The 13620-nt window shown below is 43.6% G+C and overlaps 1 long non-coding RNA gene across 1 annotated transcript in view; it reads left to right on the forward strand.

Annotated features, from left to right (window-relative positions):
• Positions 1-5166: 5166 nt before the first annotated feature.
• Positions 5167-13620, forward strand: part of LOC138850387 (uncharacterized) — a 36450-nt gene continuing 27996 nt past the window's right edge. The window contains exon 1 of the long non-coding RNA XR_011390099.1: positions 5167-5562. This is a non-coding gene — a long non-coding RNA (uncharacterized lncRNA). The remainder of the gene's footprint in view (positions 5563-13620) is intronic.

Below are 13620 nucleotides of genomic sequence, written 5' to 3' on the forward strand. Positions count from 1 at the left end.
TATTAAGTTAAAGTTAGAAGTTCCCGGAATTTCACTATGAGGTAGTCTCCATTATTGTCCTGTTTATGAAAGGAGGAAACTGTGGTGCCGACAGGTAAGGAATATTTCCAAACTTACACAGCTAGCAAAAGGCAGACCTGTGACTATTTTTTTTTTCTTTCACTGGTGACTTACATTATTCTAATGTGTTATCTATGCATATCTACTTTATGCACAATGATTGGTCTTTCAAATAATCTTATTAGAAAGTCTTTTAAAAACCGACTCAGGGCCGGCGCCACGGCGGCTCACTAGGCTAATCCTCCGCCTTGCGGCGCCGGCACACCGGGTTCTAGTCCCGGTCGGGGCAACGAATTCTGTCCCGGTTGCCCCTCTTCCAGGCCAGCTCTCTGCTGTGGCTCGGGAGTGCAGTGCAGGAAGGCCCAAGTGCTTGGGCCCTGCACCCCATGGGAGACCAGGAGAAGCACCTGGCTCCTGCCTTCAGATCAGCGCGGTGCGCTGGCCGCAGCGTGCCAGCCGCGGCGGCCATTGGAGGGTGAACCAACGGCAAAGGAAGACCTTTCTCTCTGTCTCTCTCTCTCTCTCACTGTCCACTCTGCCTGTCAAAAAATAAATAAATAAAAACAGACTCAGGAAAATTAGGGTATGTATTTCACCCATTAGTATTCTTTGGAAATCATCATTAGTTTAATCAAGGAGCTCTCTCAGTCAAAATCAGATATTTCAAAATAAATATCACTTGAGTTAAAGCAATATAAGCAGGCTGAAATAAACCAAATGGGTGCAAATAATCGATCTATGTATTTCACTTGTATTAGAGCAATAATTTGAACAGTGACATATTGTAGTTATTCCATAGCCCCTTAATCACAATATAAAGAGCTTTTTAACATTCAAGATTCTACTGACAGTGGAAAAATAACCAACATGATCCAATGGGTGTTTATCTAGTGGCTCATTTTTTTTAAAAATCTACTTCTCCTTTTTGGGGATCCTTTTTCAGTTTATAGTCTGCCAGGAACACTCTGATGACGTTTTCAATTGGCATGGAGCAGTGTAGCTTCCTGGAGGGAAGGCATGGCTTCTTATCAATATCTATGCTTTGATTGTCATGGTTCCTTCAACTATTTTCCTAAAACCTATTCAATGGATAATGAGCTTGGATCAATTTTGAAACTGCAGCCAAGAATTTTAAACCTGGCCACCATAACTTTGCCCTTTTCTACTGCTTCAATCTATAATTTCATTACATTATCACCAGCTGGAGTCTTCACCAATGTAGTTAAAATATTTTTGGATATTTTGTCAAGGATCCTTTCATTGTTAGAATTATCTATCTGGCCGGCACCGCGGCTCACTAGGCTAATCCTCCACCTTGCAGCGCCGGCACACCGGGTTCTAGTCCCGGTCGGGGCGCCGGATTCTGTCCCGGTTGCCCCTCTTCCAGGCCAGCTCTCCGCTGTGGCCAGGGAGTGCAATGGAGGATGGCCCAAGTGCTTGGGCCCTGCACCCCATGGGAGACCAGGAGAAGTGCCTGGCTCCTGCCATCAGATCTGCGCGGTGTGCCGGCCGCAGTGCGCCGGCCGCGGCGGCCATTGGAGGGTGAACCGACGGCAAAGGAAGACCTTTCTCTCTGTCTCTGTCTCTCACTGTCCACTCTGCCTGTCAAAAAAAAAAAAAAAAAAGAATTATCTATCTGATCAACAATTTCTGGTGGTAGACTAGGACCTGTACCAAAAGCTCCTGATTGGGTAGGTACAGGCTCATCAGCTACAGGCCACTGATGATCTACTGTAGCTGTTGCAACCTTGTCAAGGCCAGAGCTAGAATTTAGCTTGGCTATACAATTCACATTCTTAATCCCTAGACTACATTATCTATCTAGAGTCTATGGTTATGTTTTCCCTTTTTTTTATTGAGAAAGAGAGCGAGAGCAAGCAAACCAGTACTACCATTTGCTGACTCATTCCCCCAAGTGCCTGCAATACCTGCTGGCCGCTGGGAACTCAATCCAAGTTTCCCATGTAAGTGGCAGGGACACAACTACTCTAGCCATCACCTACTGACTCCTAGGGTTTGAACTATCAGGAAGCTGGAATCAAGAATGGAATCAGGACCCAAACCAGGTACTACAATATGGGAGGCAGACATCTCAACTGGTGCCTTAATCTGTAGCCAAGATGCCTGCCTCTACGGCCTATGTTTTAATCATTCTATGAAAGCAGAATACTGAAGTCGGAGCAGACTTGTAAGTGGTAAAAGTACAGCTAATAGCAGGGACCACTCAAGACTGAGTTACAGTATTGAGGAGGAAAGGACACAAATGACGATGATGAAATTGGATTATTTGAGGGAAAAAATGTTCGATGAAAAATTTGCAAAGGAATCATCAGATACTCACTGAGTTGTAAAATTATCTCAGTGTGTTTTTTTTGTTTTTGTTTTTGTTTTTGACAGGCAGAGTGGATAGTAAGAGAGAGAGAGACAGAGAGAAAGGTCTTCCTTTGCCGTCGGTTCACCCTTCAATGGCCGCCGCAGCCAGCGCACTGCGGCCGGCACACCGCGCAGATCTGCCGACCCGGACTAGGACCCGGTGTGCTGGCGCCGCAAGGCGGAGGATTAGCCTAGTGAGCCGCAGCGCCGGCCTTATCTCAGTGTTGATGGAGACTGCTGTTCTAGATTTCACAACGCAGTAGCTTCTTCTGTTTGCTATATGGCAGTGCAGATATATTTTCAGAACTTTGTTTTTATAGTCTGGTAGTGAACTAGTATTTTGGGACAGCTGTCCTGTTATTCACATTTCCCGAGGAAGCAAGTTAGATGGCAGTTGCATACACACCTTGGCCTAAAGGTCAAGTGGAAGCTTGGGAATCCATGACAGGTCTGCAGCAGATCCCAAGTCCACCTGCACATAGCCTGACAACCGTAACCTCATGGAATCAGAGATCTACAGCACTTCAGTCATTTTAAGGTAATGTATCTCATTCAGATATTTCTTTTTACAGATGACAAAATAGTCCTGGATAGGTGGGATGCTTCACCACGTTAATACAAAGGTGGCTAGTGAAGTGTCACCTATTGCTTGACTTAACAAAAGTCAAGTTTTCTTTTCCATATGCCTACCTGGGTTGGCTCTATAAGAATTTCTGGACATGGGAAGGATGGTGACCACAGGCACAGGCAGCATAGAAAAGGAAGCTGAGAAACTTTGGTGCAAAGGGCAGAACGAATGAGTATGACTCAGCACTTTGTTGGAAACCATGGCTTATTGATGTTAAATTCCAAGAGGCTCCATCCCATTGATTGAAGCACTTTTTGATGGAGGGGTTTACTCTTCTCACCCACATAAAAGTAAAGAATTCTTCCATAAGCACTTAAGAACTACCATTAAGTGAACTGAAGAAGTCATTTACCAAATAGCTTTTATACTCTTCCCACCAAGAATTCATTGCTTTAATTCAGGGGAGTAGTTTTATAGGGAATTGGCTGGCTAAGTATTAAGCTGCATTCTAAGCTTCAATTATGTGCTTTCTTTCTTTCTTTCTTTTTTTTTTTTTTTAACCATTCCTTCCTCTTTATCACTCTCTGGGGTTTTAGTTTATCCTTAAAATTAAAAATTGCTCTATAAAGGTAATGGTTCTTTTTAAATAACCCCCCAAATCCAAAAAGCTATGTAATAAGAAGAAAAATTTCCATTTGAATTCTGACCTTAAGTAGTTATCTTCTAAAGATCACACCTTAATGAAACTTCTTCAGTTTTCCTAGTTTATGTCTATTTAAATATACATTATGATATGGTTCCCTATTTTGCACACACGAAAGCATATTGTTCTCATTGTATTGTAAACCTTTTCTACTTAATGGTTATTAACCTTTTAGTATATACAGATTTATTCCTTGATTCCTTTTAATTACCTTAAATTTTTTTTATTTAAAAAATTATAACAGACATATAAAATTGTGCCTGTTTATGGGATGTTATGTGACGTTCTGTTACATGAATGCATAGTATAATATCCAATGTGCGTAAATGTATTTATCCTTTCAAGCATTTAACATTTCTTCATAGTGAAAGCATCCAAGATCCTATCTCCTAAGTTACTTAGCTTTAAAAAAAAGTTTTGATGAAACCTATTCCATTTTATTTTGTTTTTCCAGTGCCTGAAACTGTGGCCAAATTCCAGGAGATGAGTTGAATACAGGATGACGTTGATTGGCCCCAGCAGACCTGCTGTTGCAGGTCCCCAGGTCCATTGTGTGAGCTTCCTGGGTGAGTGTCCGACATTGGAATCAGCTGTCCTGATTGACATGGCATGGAATCAGCTGTCCTGATTGGGACGACCTTCCCAGTCCGGTGCAGAGGAGAGGCGGTGGGGTCCTGAGAACGCACACTTGCCTCGCTGCTGTCTTTTTGGCTTCTCGGTGGAGGAGTACTGCTCTGCTGCTCTGAGATTTCTCCGAGGGGACATTGGGTTTTCCTGGCGGGCAGAACTTCGGGCTACTCAGCGGAATGTCTTCGGTTGTGCAGCTCCAGGAGGAGCCAGGAGGCTGTGCTTCCAAGCCAAGGGAAACACTGCTGCAGACTCCAGACCACGGCTTGGCAGAGCCTCGGGCCCGCCGAAGTCAGGAGGGGGCTCTCGCACACCCCTTGCTTACTTGCACCGTGCTTTCCCACAGAGGAGGACGGAGTGGCACAGGAATCTGGTGATTCGCTAGTCCGCAGCAGCTGCTGGGTGAAGCGCGTTCCCGGCTGATTTCGGTGCGAGGAGAAAAGACGAGAGTCTCCTCCTCTACCTGGCAAGCAGGCAGCAGGAAGGCAGCATCGAAATCAGCCATCTCAAGGCTCACCAGCAGTCTTGGTCTGTGCTTAGACAAATAATCTTGAGGCGACCCAAATCCCCTGTTCGCTGCGAAAACAGACAGTGCCGGAGTGAAACAGAATTAAATTGTTTCTCTTTCATGGCAGCTGAAGTGTAAAACCCATTCTGTTTCGACCCTGTGGTCAGAATATCCTGACACCTCATAAATTATCCTAAGGGCTCTGGACTGGGGAGGTTTGGGCAGGCTGGAGGCTCGCTTTGCCCGGGGCCTCTCTCCTGCTCTGACAGGCATGCACCTATGTGGAGGGTGTGGAACAATGTCCTTGCCTCCATTGGCTTTTTTTTTTTTTTTTTTTTTTTTTTTAATTTCAGACAGGTGTTTTCCCTTCTTTTTCTGTTTTAGAGATTGTTTGGCCACGGGGCCTACCTGCATGAAGAGTTTTAAAGGAAGCAGGGAAAGTGCACACTGATGGCTCCCACAGTGGACGGAGCTGCGGAATTGGTTTTGTCTCTTAGCGCGAGCAAGGGGGAGAGGGGAGAGGAGGAGACAGACATGCACACTGAAGAGGACGAGCTGAGAGAAAAGGTGAACAGAAGAGACAAAGCAGCAAGGGGGTAGTGAGGGAGAAATTGTCTCAACCCAGCAGCCCCCTTACCCTCTGACCCCAACGCTGACCCATCCCAGTTAAAAGAAAACAAAGGCACCTGCTCCACTAGAACTCTGGGATTTCTCCACCTCCTGGTGAGTTTCCTTTTGCCCCTATATCCGTCTGTGCCTTACACACAGTAGGTGCTCTATAAATGTTTGCCTACTGATGAGGTCCGCAGGGATTGGTCCTCAGAGAGGGAAACAAATTAATTTTGGGAAACTCCAAGTATGCAAAGCAAACTCCTCTGGAGCCAACAGTATTCCTATAGCCCGAGCCCCTACAAGGTTGAAAGAATCTGGGTATTTGTGGGTGTGTCTGGACACATTGTGTGTGGGAGCATGGGTGGGTGGTCTGGACGGGTGGGTAATAAGTGACAGGAGGGCCCTTGAAAATAGAAAAGGCTGAATAACTACTGTAAAAATAAAACTAGGAACAGTGTGCCCAGACCTCCAGCCATGCAGTGACCAAACCTGACCTTGGCAGAGATGAATAACATTGTGGAGATGGATTCAAAAATTATTAGTCAATGTTTTTGGTCCCGATGGGCTTTTTTTTTTTTTTTTTTTTTTTTTTTTTTTTTTTTTTTTTTAGAACTGCTGGGTGGGTTTTTGGCATAGCAAATGACTGTAGCAGCTTGTAGAATTCCTGAGCATTTTCAAACTCTCTCTAGATTCTTCTATGCTAGAGCTTTTTTATTTTATTTTTTAATTTGGTTCTTTTTCTCTGATGAGGTTTATCCTCTGGTTCCCTGTTTGGACAAAGAATGTAATTTCTCACTCGCCTTTGCTCTTAATTCCTTTTTTCTTGGAGCTTATGTGTTGCGAGTTCCTCATGGATAGGCAATCATCCTGATGCATCTGGTAAAAGACTGCTAGAAGCCTGTTTCTGGGCTGGGCTTTTGGCGTAGTGATGAAGACCCCTGCAGCCCATATTGGAGTCCCAGCTCTGCTTCTTTTTTTTTTTTTTTTTTTAAAGATTTCTTTGTTCATTTGAAAGGCAGAGTTACAGAGAGGCAGAGAGAGAGAGAGAGAGAGAGAGAGAGAGAGAGAGAGAGGTAGGTCTTCTACCCACTGGTTCACTCCCCATACGGCTGCAACTGCTGGAGCTGGGCCATTGGGAAGCCAGGAGCCAGGAGCTTCTTCCAGGTCTCCCAAGCAGGGACAGGGCCCAAAGATTTGGGCCATCTTCTACTGTTTTCCCAGGCCATAGCAGAGAGCTGGATCAAAAGAGGAGCAGCCAGAACTCAAATGGGCGCCCATATGGATGCTGGCACTGCAGACTGGGCTTTAACCCACTGCACCCCAGTGCCGGTCCCATCAGCTCTTTTTCTAATCCAGCTTCCTGCTAATGTGCACCTTGGGTGGCTGCAGGCGATGACTCAAGGGCCTGGATCTCTGCTATCCACATTGAGAGACTCATTTAATTCCAGGTTCCTGACTTTGGCCTAGCCCAGCTGTGGTTCTTGAGGGCATTTGGGGAGTTAATGAGCAGATGGAAGATATCTTTCTCTGTAAATAAAACAAAAGAAAACAAGATCCCCAAACAAAAACCCTGTTCATATCAGCATTCAGAACAAGTCTCAGTATTTTGTTTTCAGCAGCTGTCCCAGCACATACATGTATCCTCATTGGAATATAAACTGTGTGAGTGGTGAAGGGAGGCAGGGCAAATGGGGGCGTCTGTGAGTTGCGGAGGGATGTGGGCCTGTGACTTTAGATAACCCAGAGTGAAGTCCTGTGTTTGCCATACCATATTGTATATACCTGAAGGTCTCAAGTCCTTACATATCTTCATACATATATCTGCTTTCACACTACAGCAAGTTCTCGGGTATTTCACTTAGGTGTTTTTAAAATAAGAGAAATAGCAATGCACAAGGGTTGTGAACACATCCTTAAGCTTTGTAGTTGTTTTGGATACTAGAGGTAGGTAAGGCTGAGAAATAAAATTTCTTACATGTGGGAGATTGCGGACTATAGGTTTAGACATCAAGGAGTGTTATAAAACTGAAATTTTCTCTGCAAGTACATTGATAACTAATCCCTGTTTCCTTTACACATCTTTTTGAGGTTTACCTAACCATTCTATAACTAATCAACCTAATTCTTGAGTCCATACGACCGTCTCCCTCTTGTAATTGCTGTGCACATCTGTATGTCTTTATGTTGATTTTATGTATTTTATTTCTCTCCCATTAGACTTTAATCTCCTTGAGGATAGGAATCAGTGTAATCTTTATTTTGTATCCCCAAGTGCCTGGGGTTGTTTTGTGAGTCCTACGTATAGTCAATAAATGAAGTACACATTCCACTCTCTGAGGAGCATTTTAATGTTAGACGGGCTTATTTTACTAACTTCTTCAACTCTCTACTAGTCAATGCATGCTCAAGAAATGCTGAAATCAGCCATGGGATGACACAATTAGGAAAAAATACACTTTTAAAATTACATAATGCACTTCAAAGTCAAGAGTAAATTACTTCTGAATTTTCCATGGCTTTGTAGGTAGCAAGATGGCATTTAAATTGTGGGTATAAATTTCGGATCCAAAGCAATTACCCATCTTTTAATCAAATGTAAACTTTCTCTCTAGTTCCTACATATTTTCAAGTATTTTTCTCTTGAGGTATTCTCTTTATTTCTCCCTGGGATGTTCTGTTAGACTCCTCACCATCATCCCTGAATTTGGAGTCTGGTCCCTAAGTATAGGGAATCACACATGGACCATCAACTAAAGAAATTTGATTCAGTTTTGAACAAGGTTTCATGAGTATGTCTTCTGGTACTACTATCCAAAACAACTGATTCTGCATTCTAGCACTTAGATAATGCAAAATCATTGCTCTAGCTCATGACTTCCACCATCTCCTCAGAATCTTTCAGTGGATTGCACAAGGATTCATGTTTCAGCTCCTTTTCTCCTACGGTAATATTTGGTTATGTTGGTCCTGAACACCTGAGGGTAGGCTTTTCTTGAGCTTTCCTCCTATTTTGGACTGTGTAGGCACCACATGGCACTGTTGGCATACCACATGTTTGCTCCTGCATGGGCATTTCCCACTTCTCTCAATTTCCTTCAAACCATATTGAACTTGGTGCTCTCAAGAGCTGTCTTCATGGAACTACTGAATACATTTTTAGTTAAGTAGCAATAATATATTTTGGAAATAGGCACTCCTCTTTTTATGACGTGAAATACAAGATCTTCATCCTCATGCTCCAAAGGCATTCACCTATCCATCAGCCTGGGAGTAGATTATAATTTATTTCATACAGAATTCAACAAGAAAGATAGAAAATACCCAGCTTCTGCCATCCAATATAGATTTTGAACAAAACAATAGGCTTGAGAGCCAGCCAGGCATTTTTTGAGAGTTTCTCCTAATACCTGGGTGGCTCCCTTTAACACACCTCAGTTTGAGGATTCTGAGAACACCCCTCCAGAACAGGGGTGATAAGTCTCCTGCTATAATACCTAGGTCAGCTGCATGGCAGCAGAGAGGGATGATGTAGGGCCAGTGAAAGAACGGCAGATACCTCTGTTGGCTCCAGAGACTGTGAGATGAAAAGGGGAGGAGAGGCCAGCGCCGCGGCTCACTAGGCTAATCCTCCGCCTTGCGGCGCCGGCACACCGGGTTCTAGTCCCAGCTGGGGCACTGGTTCTGTCCCGGTTGCTCCTCTTCCAGTCCAGCTCTCTGCTGTGGCCCGGGAGTGCAGTGGAGGATGGCCCAGGTCCTTGGGCCCTGCACCCGCACGGGAGACCATGAGGAAGCACCTGGCTCCTGGCTTTGGATTGGTAGAGCGTGCCGGCCATAGCGGCCATTTGGGGGGTGAACCAACAGAAGGAAGACCTTTGTCTCTCTCTCTCTCTCTCACTGTCTAACTCTGCCTGTCATTAAAAAAAAAAAAAAAAAAGAAAGAAAGAAAAGGGGAGGAGAGAAAATAGAAAAAGACAAAATAAGACAAAAAAGAAGCAAGTAAGCAATCAGACATCTCTCTTACTCTTTATTATTGAGCAAATAGTGAAATTTTTATCAGACACTCTTTCTTCCCCACAGAAACCTTTCATTTAAGGAGTACAAACTTCATACACTTCATAATTACAACGTTAGGAACAAGGTGATTCTTCCTACCGTACCTGCCCTCTCACCCACTCTCCTGCCCCTTTTCCTCCTCCCTCTCCTATTTCCATGCTTATTTTTTCACTAGATTTATTTTCATTTAACTTTATACACATATGATTAACTCTGTTAAGTAGAGTCCAACAAGTAGCATGAAAAAATCTTCCTCAAAAGTTGAGACAAGGGCTATTCAAAGTCATTGCTTCTCAAAGTGTTAATTTCACTTCTACAGATTGCCTTAGTTATCACAGGTCAGGGAGAACATATGGTATTTGTCCTTTTGAGACTAGCTTATTTCACTGAGTATGATGTTTTCTAGTTTTATCCATTTTGTTGCAAATGACCAGATTTCAATTTTTTCCTGCTGTGTAGTATTCCATGGTATATATATAGCCCATAATTTCTTTATCCAGTCATCAGTTGACAGGCATTTGGGTTGATTCCAATATCTTAGCTATTGTGAATTAAGCTGCAATTAACATGGGGATACAGGTAACTCTTCCATATGCTGATTTCATTTCCCTTGGGTAAATTCCAGAAGTGGGATGTCTGGGTCATAGGGTAGGTCTGTATTCTGATTTCTGAGGTATCTCCGTACTGTCTTCCGCAGTGGCTGTACCAGTTTACATTTCCACCAACAGTGGATTAGGGTATATTTGCCTGCACATCCACTCCAGCTTTTGTTGTTTGTTGATTTCTGTATGAAAGCCATCCTAATGAGGGTAAGGTGGAAACCTCATTGTGGTCAGAGAAATGCAAAACAGATAATGAATTTGAAGAACAGGTTGGGACTAGGGTGGAAGCCAACTCATAGACTACCTTAAACAAAACTGGGTCACCGTCACACTAAGCAGAGAACGTGAGGATCTTAGGAAGAGGCAGCTCTGAGGCCTGCCCTTTCTTGTGCCTAGCTTGCTTCCCCTGTGCACTACACGTGTTCTGGAAGAGCTGGTAGCCTGGCTAGGAAAGTTGACAAAGGGAGTGCCACTGTACTGGTGTGCAATGGTTCTGTATCAGGAGTTACAAGACAGACTCCTCAAGCCAGCACCTGTTGCTAGTCACACCATACCTCAGGGGGACCTCTAACACCAACAGGAGCTGAGGTGAGGCAGTGAGGCATTGGTCACTACCGGGCATTGCCAAGCCTAACAAGATGGAAACTCAGACCGCCCACAGCTGTTGGCTGCCAGCAGAGTAAGCAGGATGCCAAAGACAGAGAATACTGCTCCCAGGAACCCTGGCTCTTCCCTGTGGACCTTGAAGTCCCAAGAGTTGCACTCCTCCTCATTCATGAACACATCTCTGTCTTAAACAGGGAGAGGGGAGGCTTCTAAAGAGATTGGGAATTTTTAGCAAAAAGATGTTAAATACTTCTCATGTAGCCTGTTCACATTATTGGATCAAACTGAATTTTTACTTTGAACCAGCTTTTTTTTTTTTTTTAAAAAAAAGATTTATTTATTTACTTGAAAGGCAGAGTTAGAGAGAGAGAGAGAGAGGGAGAGAGAGAGAGAGAGAAATCTTCTATTTGCTGGTTCACTCCACACATGGCTGCAATGCCCTGGCCAAAGCCAGGAACCTGGAACTCCATCCTGCTCTCCCACTTGGGTGGCAGGGTTCCAAGTATTTGGACCATTCTCTGCTGCTTTCCCCAGGGAGCTGGATCGGTAGTGAAGCAGCTAAGACTTGAACCGGCGCTCATATGGGATGTCAGTGTTGCAGGCAGCAGCTTAACCTGCTGTACCACTGATAGTCCCTTAAATTAGATTTTTGGTAAATTTTTCATACCTATCATTTGAGGAATAAGGTTTTTTGCCAACAAAATGCTCAGCTTTATGTCTTTACATTCTTCTCATTTTCATAATATGAGTTACCACATAATGACTGGCAGAGGTGTATAATTTGACTTTCTTAGGATATGATCATCTTAATATTCATTGATTCTAAGGGGTTCAATGATATAAATTGAAGGATTTAATGTTAAATTTTATAGCAGAGTTTCACAAACCACAGCCTATGGGCTACATCTAGCCCACTGTCTGTTTTTGTAAATAAAGTTTTATTGGATCACAGACATGATCATTTGTTCACATAATATCTGTGTCTGCGTTAGTGTTACAATAGCAGAGTTGAGTTGTTACCATAGACCATATGTCTTGTAATGCCCAAAGTGCTTATTATCTGGCATTTTATTGGGAAACTATGCCAGCCTCTGATATACAATAATACATTTTTATTGAGTATTTTCTCCAGTGCCCTTTCAAGATGGATGAGACCCCTGAGTTCCAGAGATGCACATGTCTAAAATCACATGAAAAGTAAGAGGAGGGCTCAAGATAACAAATCGTGGAATTTTAAAAGTGATGGAAGGCAAATGGGGAATCTTTACAGAGTTGGGCTCTTTTGAGGAGTTGAAATTGCAAGATTATTATGAACTAAAATCAGTAGTAAGCTCTAGAGAAAATTTTAAATAGTAAATGAAAATTCTCTTCAACCTGTGAAACTGCCTGGGTTTTATACAATGATTAAGACTCAATTCAATTAGTGCCTTTGTGTCTCCAATACACGTAAGACCTGCATTTGGTGACATTCATATTTCCTTGTATGTTATGTACCTGGTGGCTATGGACATGGCTTGTCCTCCAAGGACCCGTGTGTAGGGAATGTCATCCTCAGGGGTCGCGGTATTGACAGGTGTGGATTCTTTAAGAAGCGGGGCCTAGCGGGAGGTCCTTTCATCACTGGAGCCTTGTCCTCAGAAGGGAGTAGTGTTCTGGAATGAGTTCTCTCAGGAGCAAGTTGTTCTAAAAGCCCAAGCATGACCCCATCTCTGTCTCCTGCCTTGTCATGTGATCCTAGCCTCACGCCTGCACTCGTGTCACTGTGATCTACCATAAGTCTCTCAACAGAAACCCAGTCAATGGAACTCACTGATCCTGGGCCTCAGCTTTCAAAATTGTGAGCTAAATACACTCCTTTTCTTTATTTTTTAAAAATATTTATTTATTTTGTTTCAAAGTCAGAGTTACACAGAGCGCAGAGGTGGAAAGAGAGAGGTCTTCCATCCTCTGGTTCACTCCCCAGTTGGCAGCCATGGCCAGAGCTGCACTGATCCGAAGCCAGGAGCCAGGAGCTTCTTCCGGGTCTCCCACGTGGGTGCAAGGGCTCAAGGACTAGGGCCATCTTCTACTGCTTTCCCAGGCCATAGCAGAGAGCTGGATCTGAAGTGTAGCAGCTGGGACTCTAACTAGTGCCCACATGGGATGCCGGCAATGCAGGCGGCGGCTTTACCTGCTACGCCGCAGCGCCGGCCCCATTTTTTTTTTTAAGATTCCTTTTTTTTTATAGTTAGTCTGTCTCAGGTATTTTGTTATAGCAATGAAAAACTAATACAATAACCTAATCACAAAAGAGTCTAATGTATCGCATCTCTTAGTTTAGGTATTTGGAAAATAATCTTAGAAACTGATTATTGGAATCCAGAATGAAACTCCACCAACTGGATGTCCATAAACCCCAGGTGTTTTAAGAGGCTGTGGAAGAAGCAAGCACTGCATAATTTTGGGCTGATTTTAAGTTTCTTGTCAAAAGATTGAGGAACAGAATACAGAAAGATCACCATGTTGTAATCTCTGTCTCTTCTTCCTCGGAAGAATTCTCTGTACCTGCTCTTTCATTTTATTCCCTAAACTTACATTTCCTTTTTGACTCTTATGATTGGGATCTGGTCCTGCCGCTCTACTGGAATTGGAGGGCTTCTCAGCCCTGACTGCATCTGACCCCTCTGAGATACCCGACATTTTTGCCCGCACCCTTTCCCAACAGTGGTCCCTCCTCCCTTGGCTCTGGGATGTCCTGCTCATGTAATTCTTATGTCTTGTTCCTTCTCTGGCTCGTCTTTCATTTGCTTTCCACCCTCAAGTGTAGACTATTTCTCAAGGTTCCAGGCTCCATCCTCTGTTTTGTATCCTTATATATCCATCTAGGAAATCTCATTTATGGTTATGGCTTCAAGTTCCAACAGATAGA

The sequence above is a fragment of the Oryctolagus cuniculus genome, chromosome 7 (genome assembly GCF_964237555.1).
Source record: "Oryctolagus cuniculus chromosome 7, mOryCun1.1, whole genome shotgun sequence".
In the NCBI taxonomy this organism is placed as follows: domain Eukaryota; kingdom Metazoa; phylum Chordata; class Mammalia; order Lagomorpha; family Leporidae; genus Oryctolagus; species Oryctolagus cuniculus.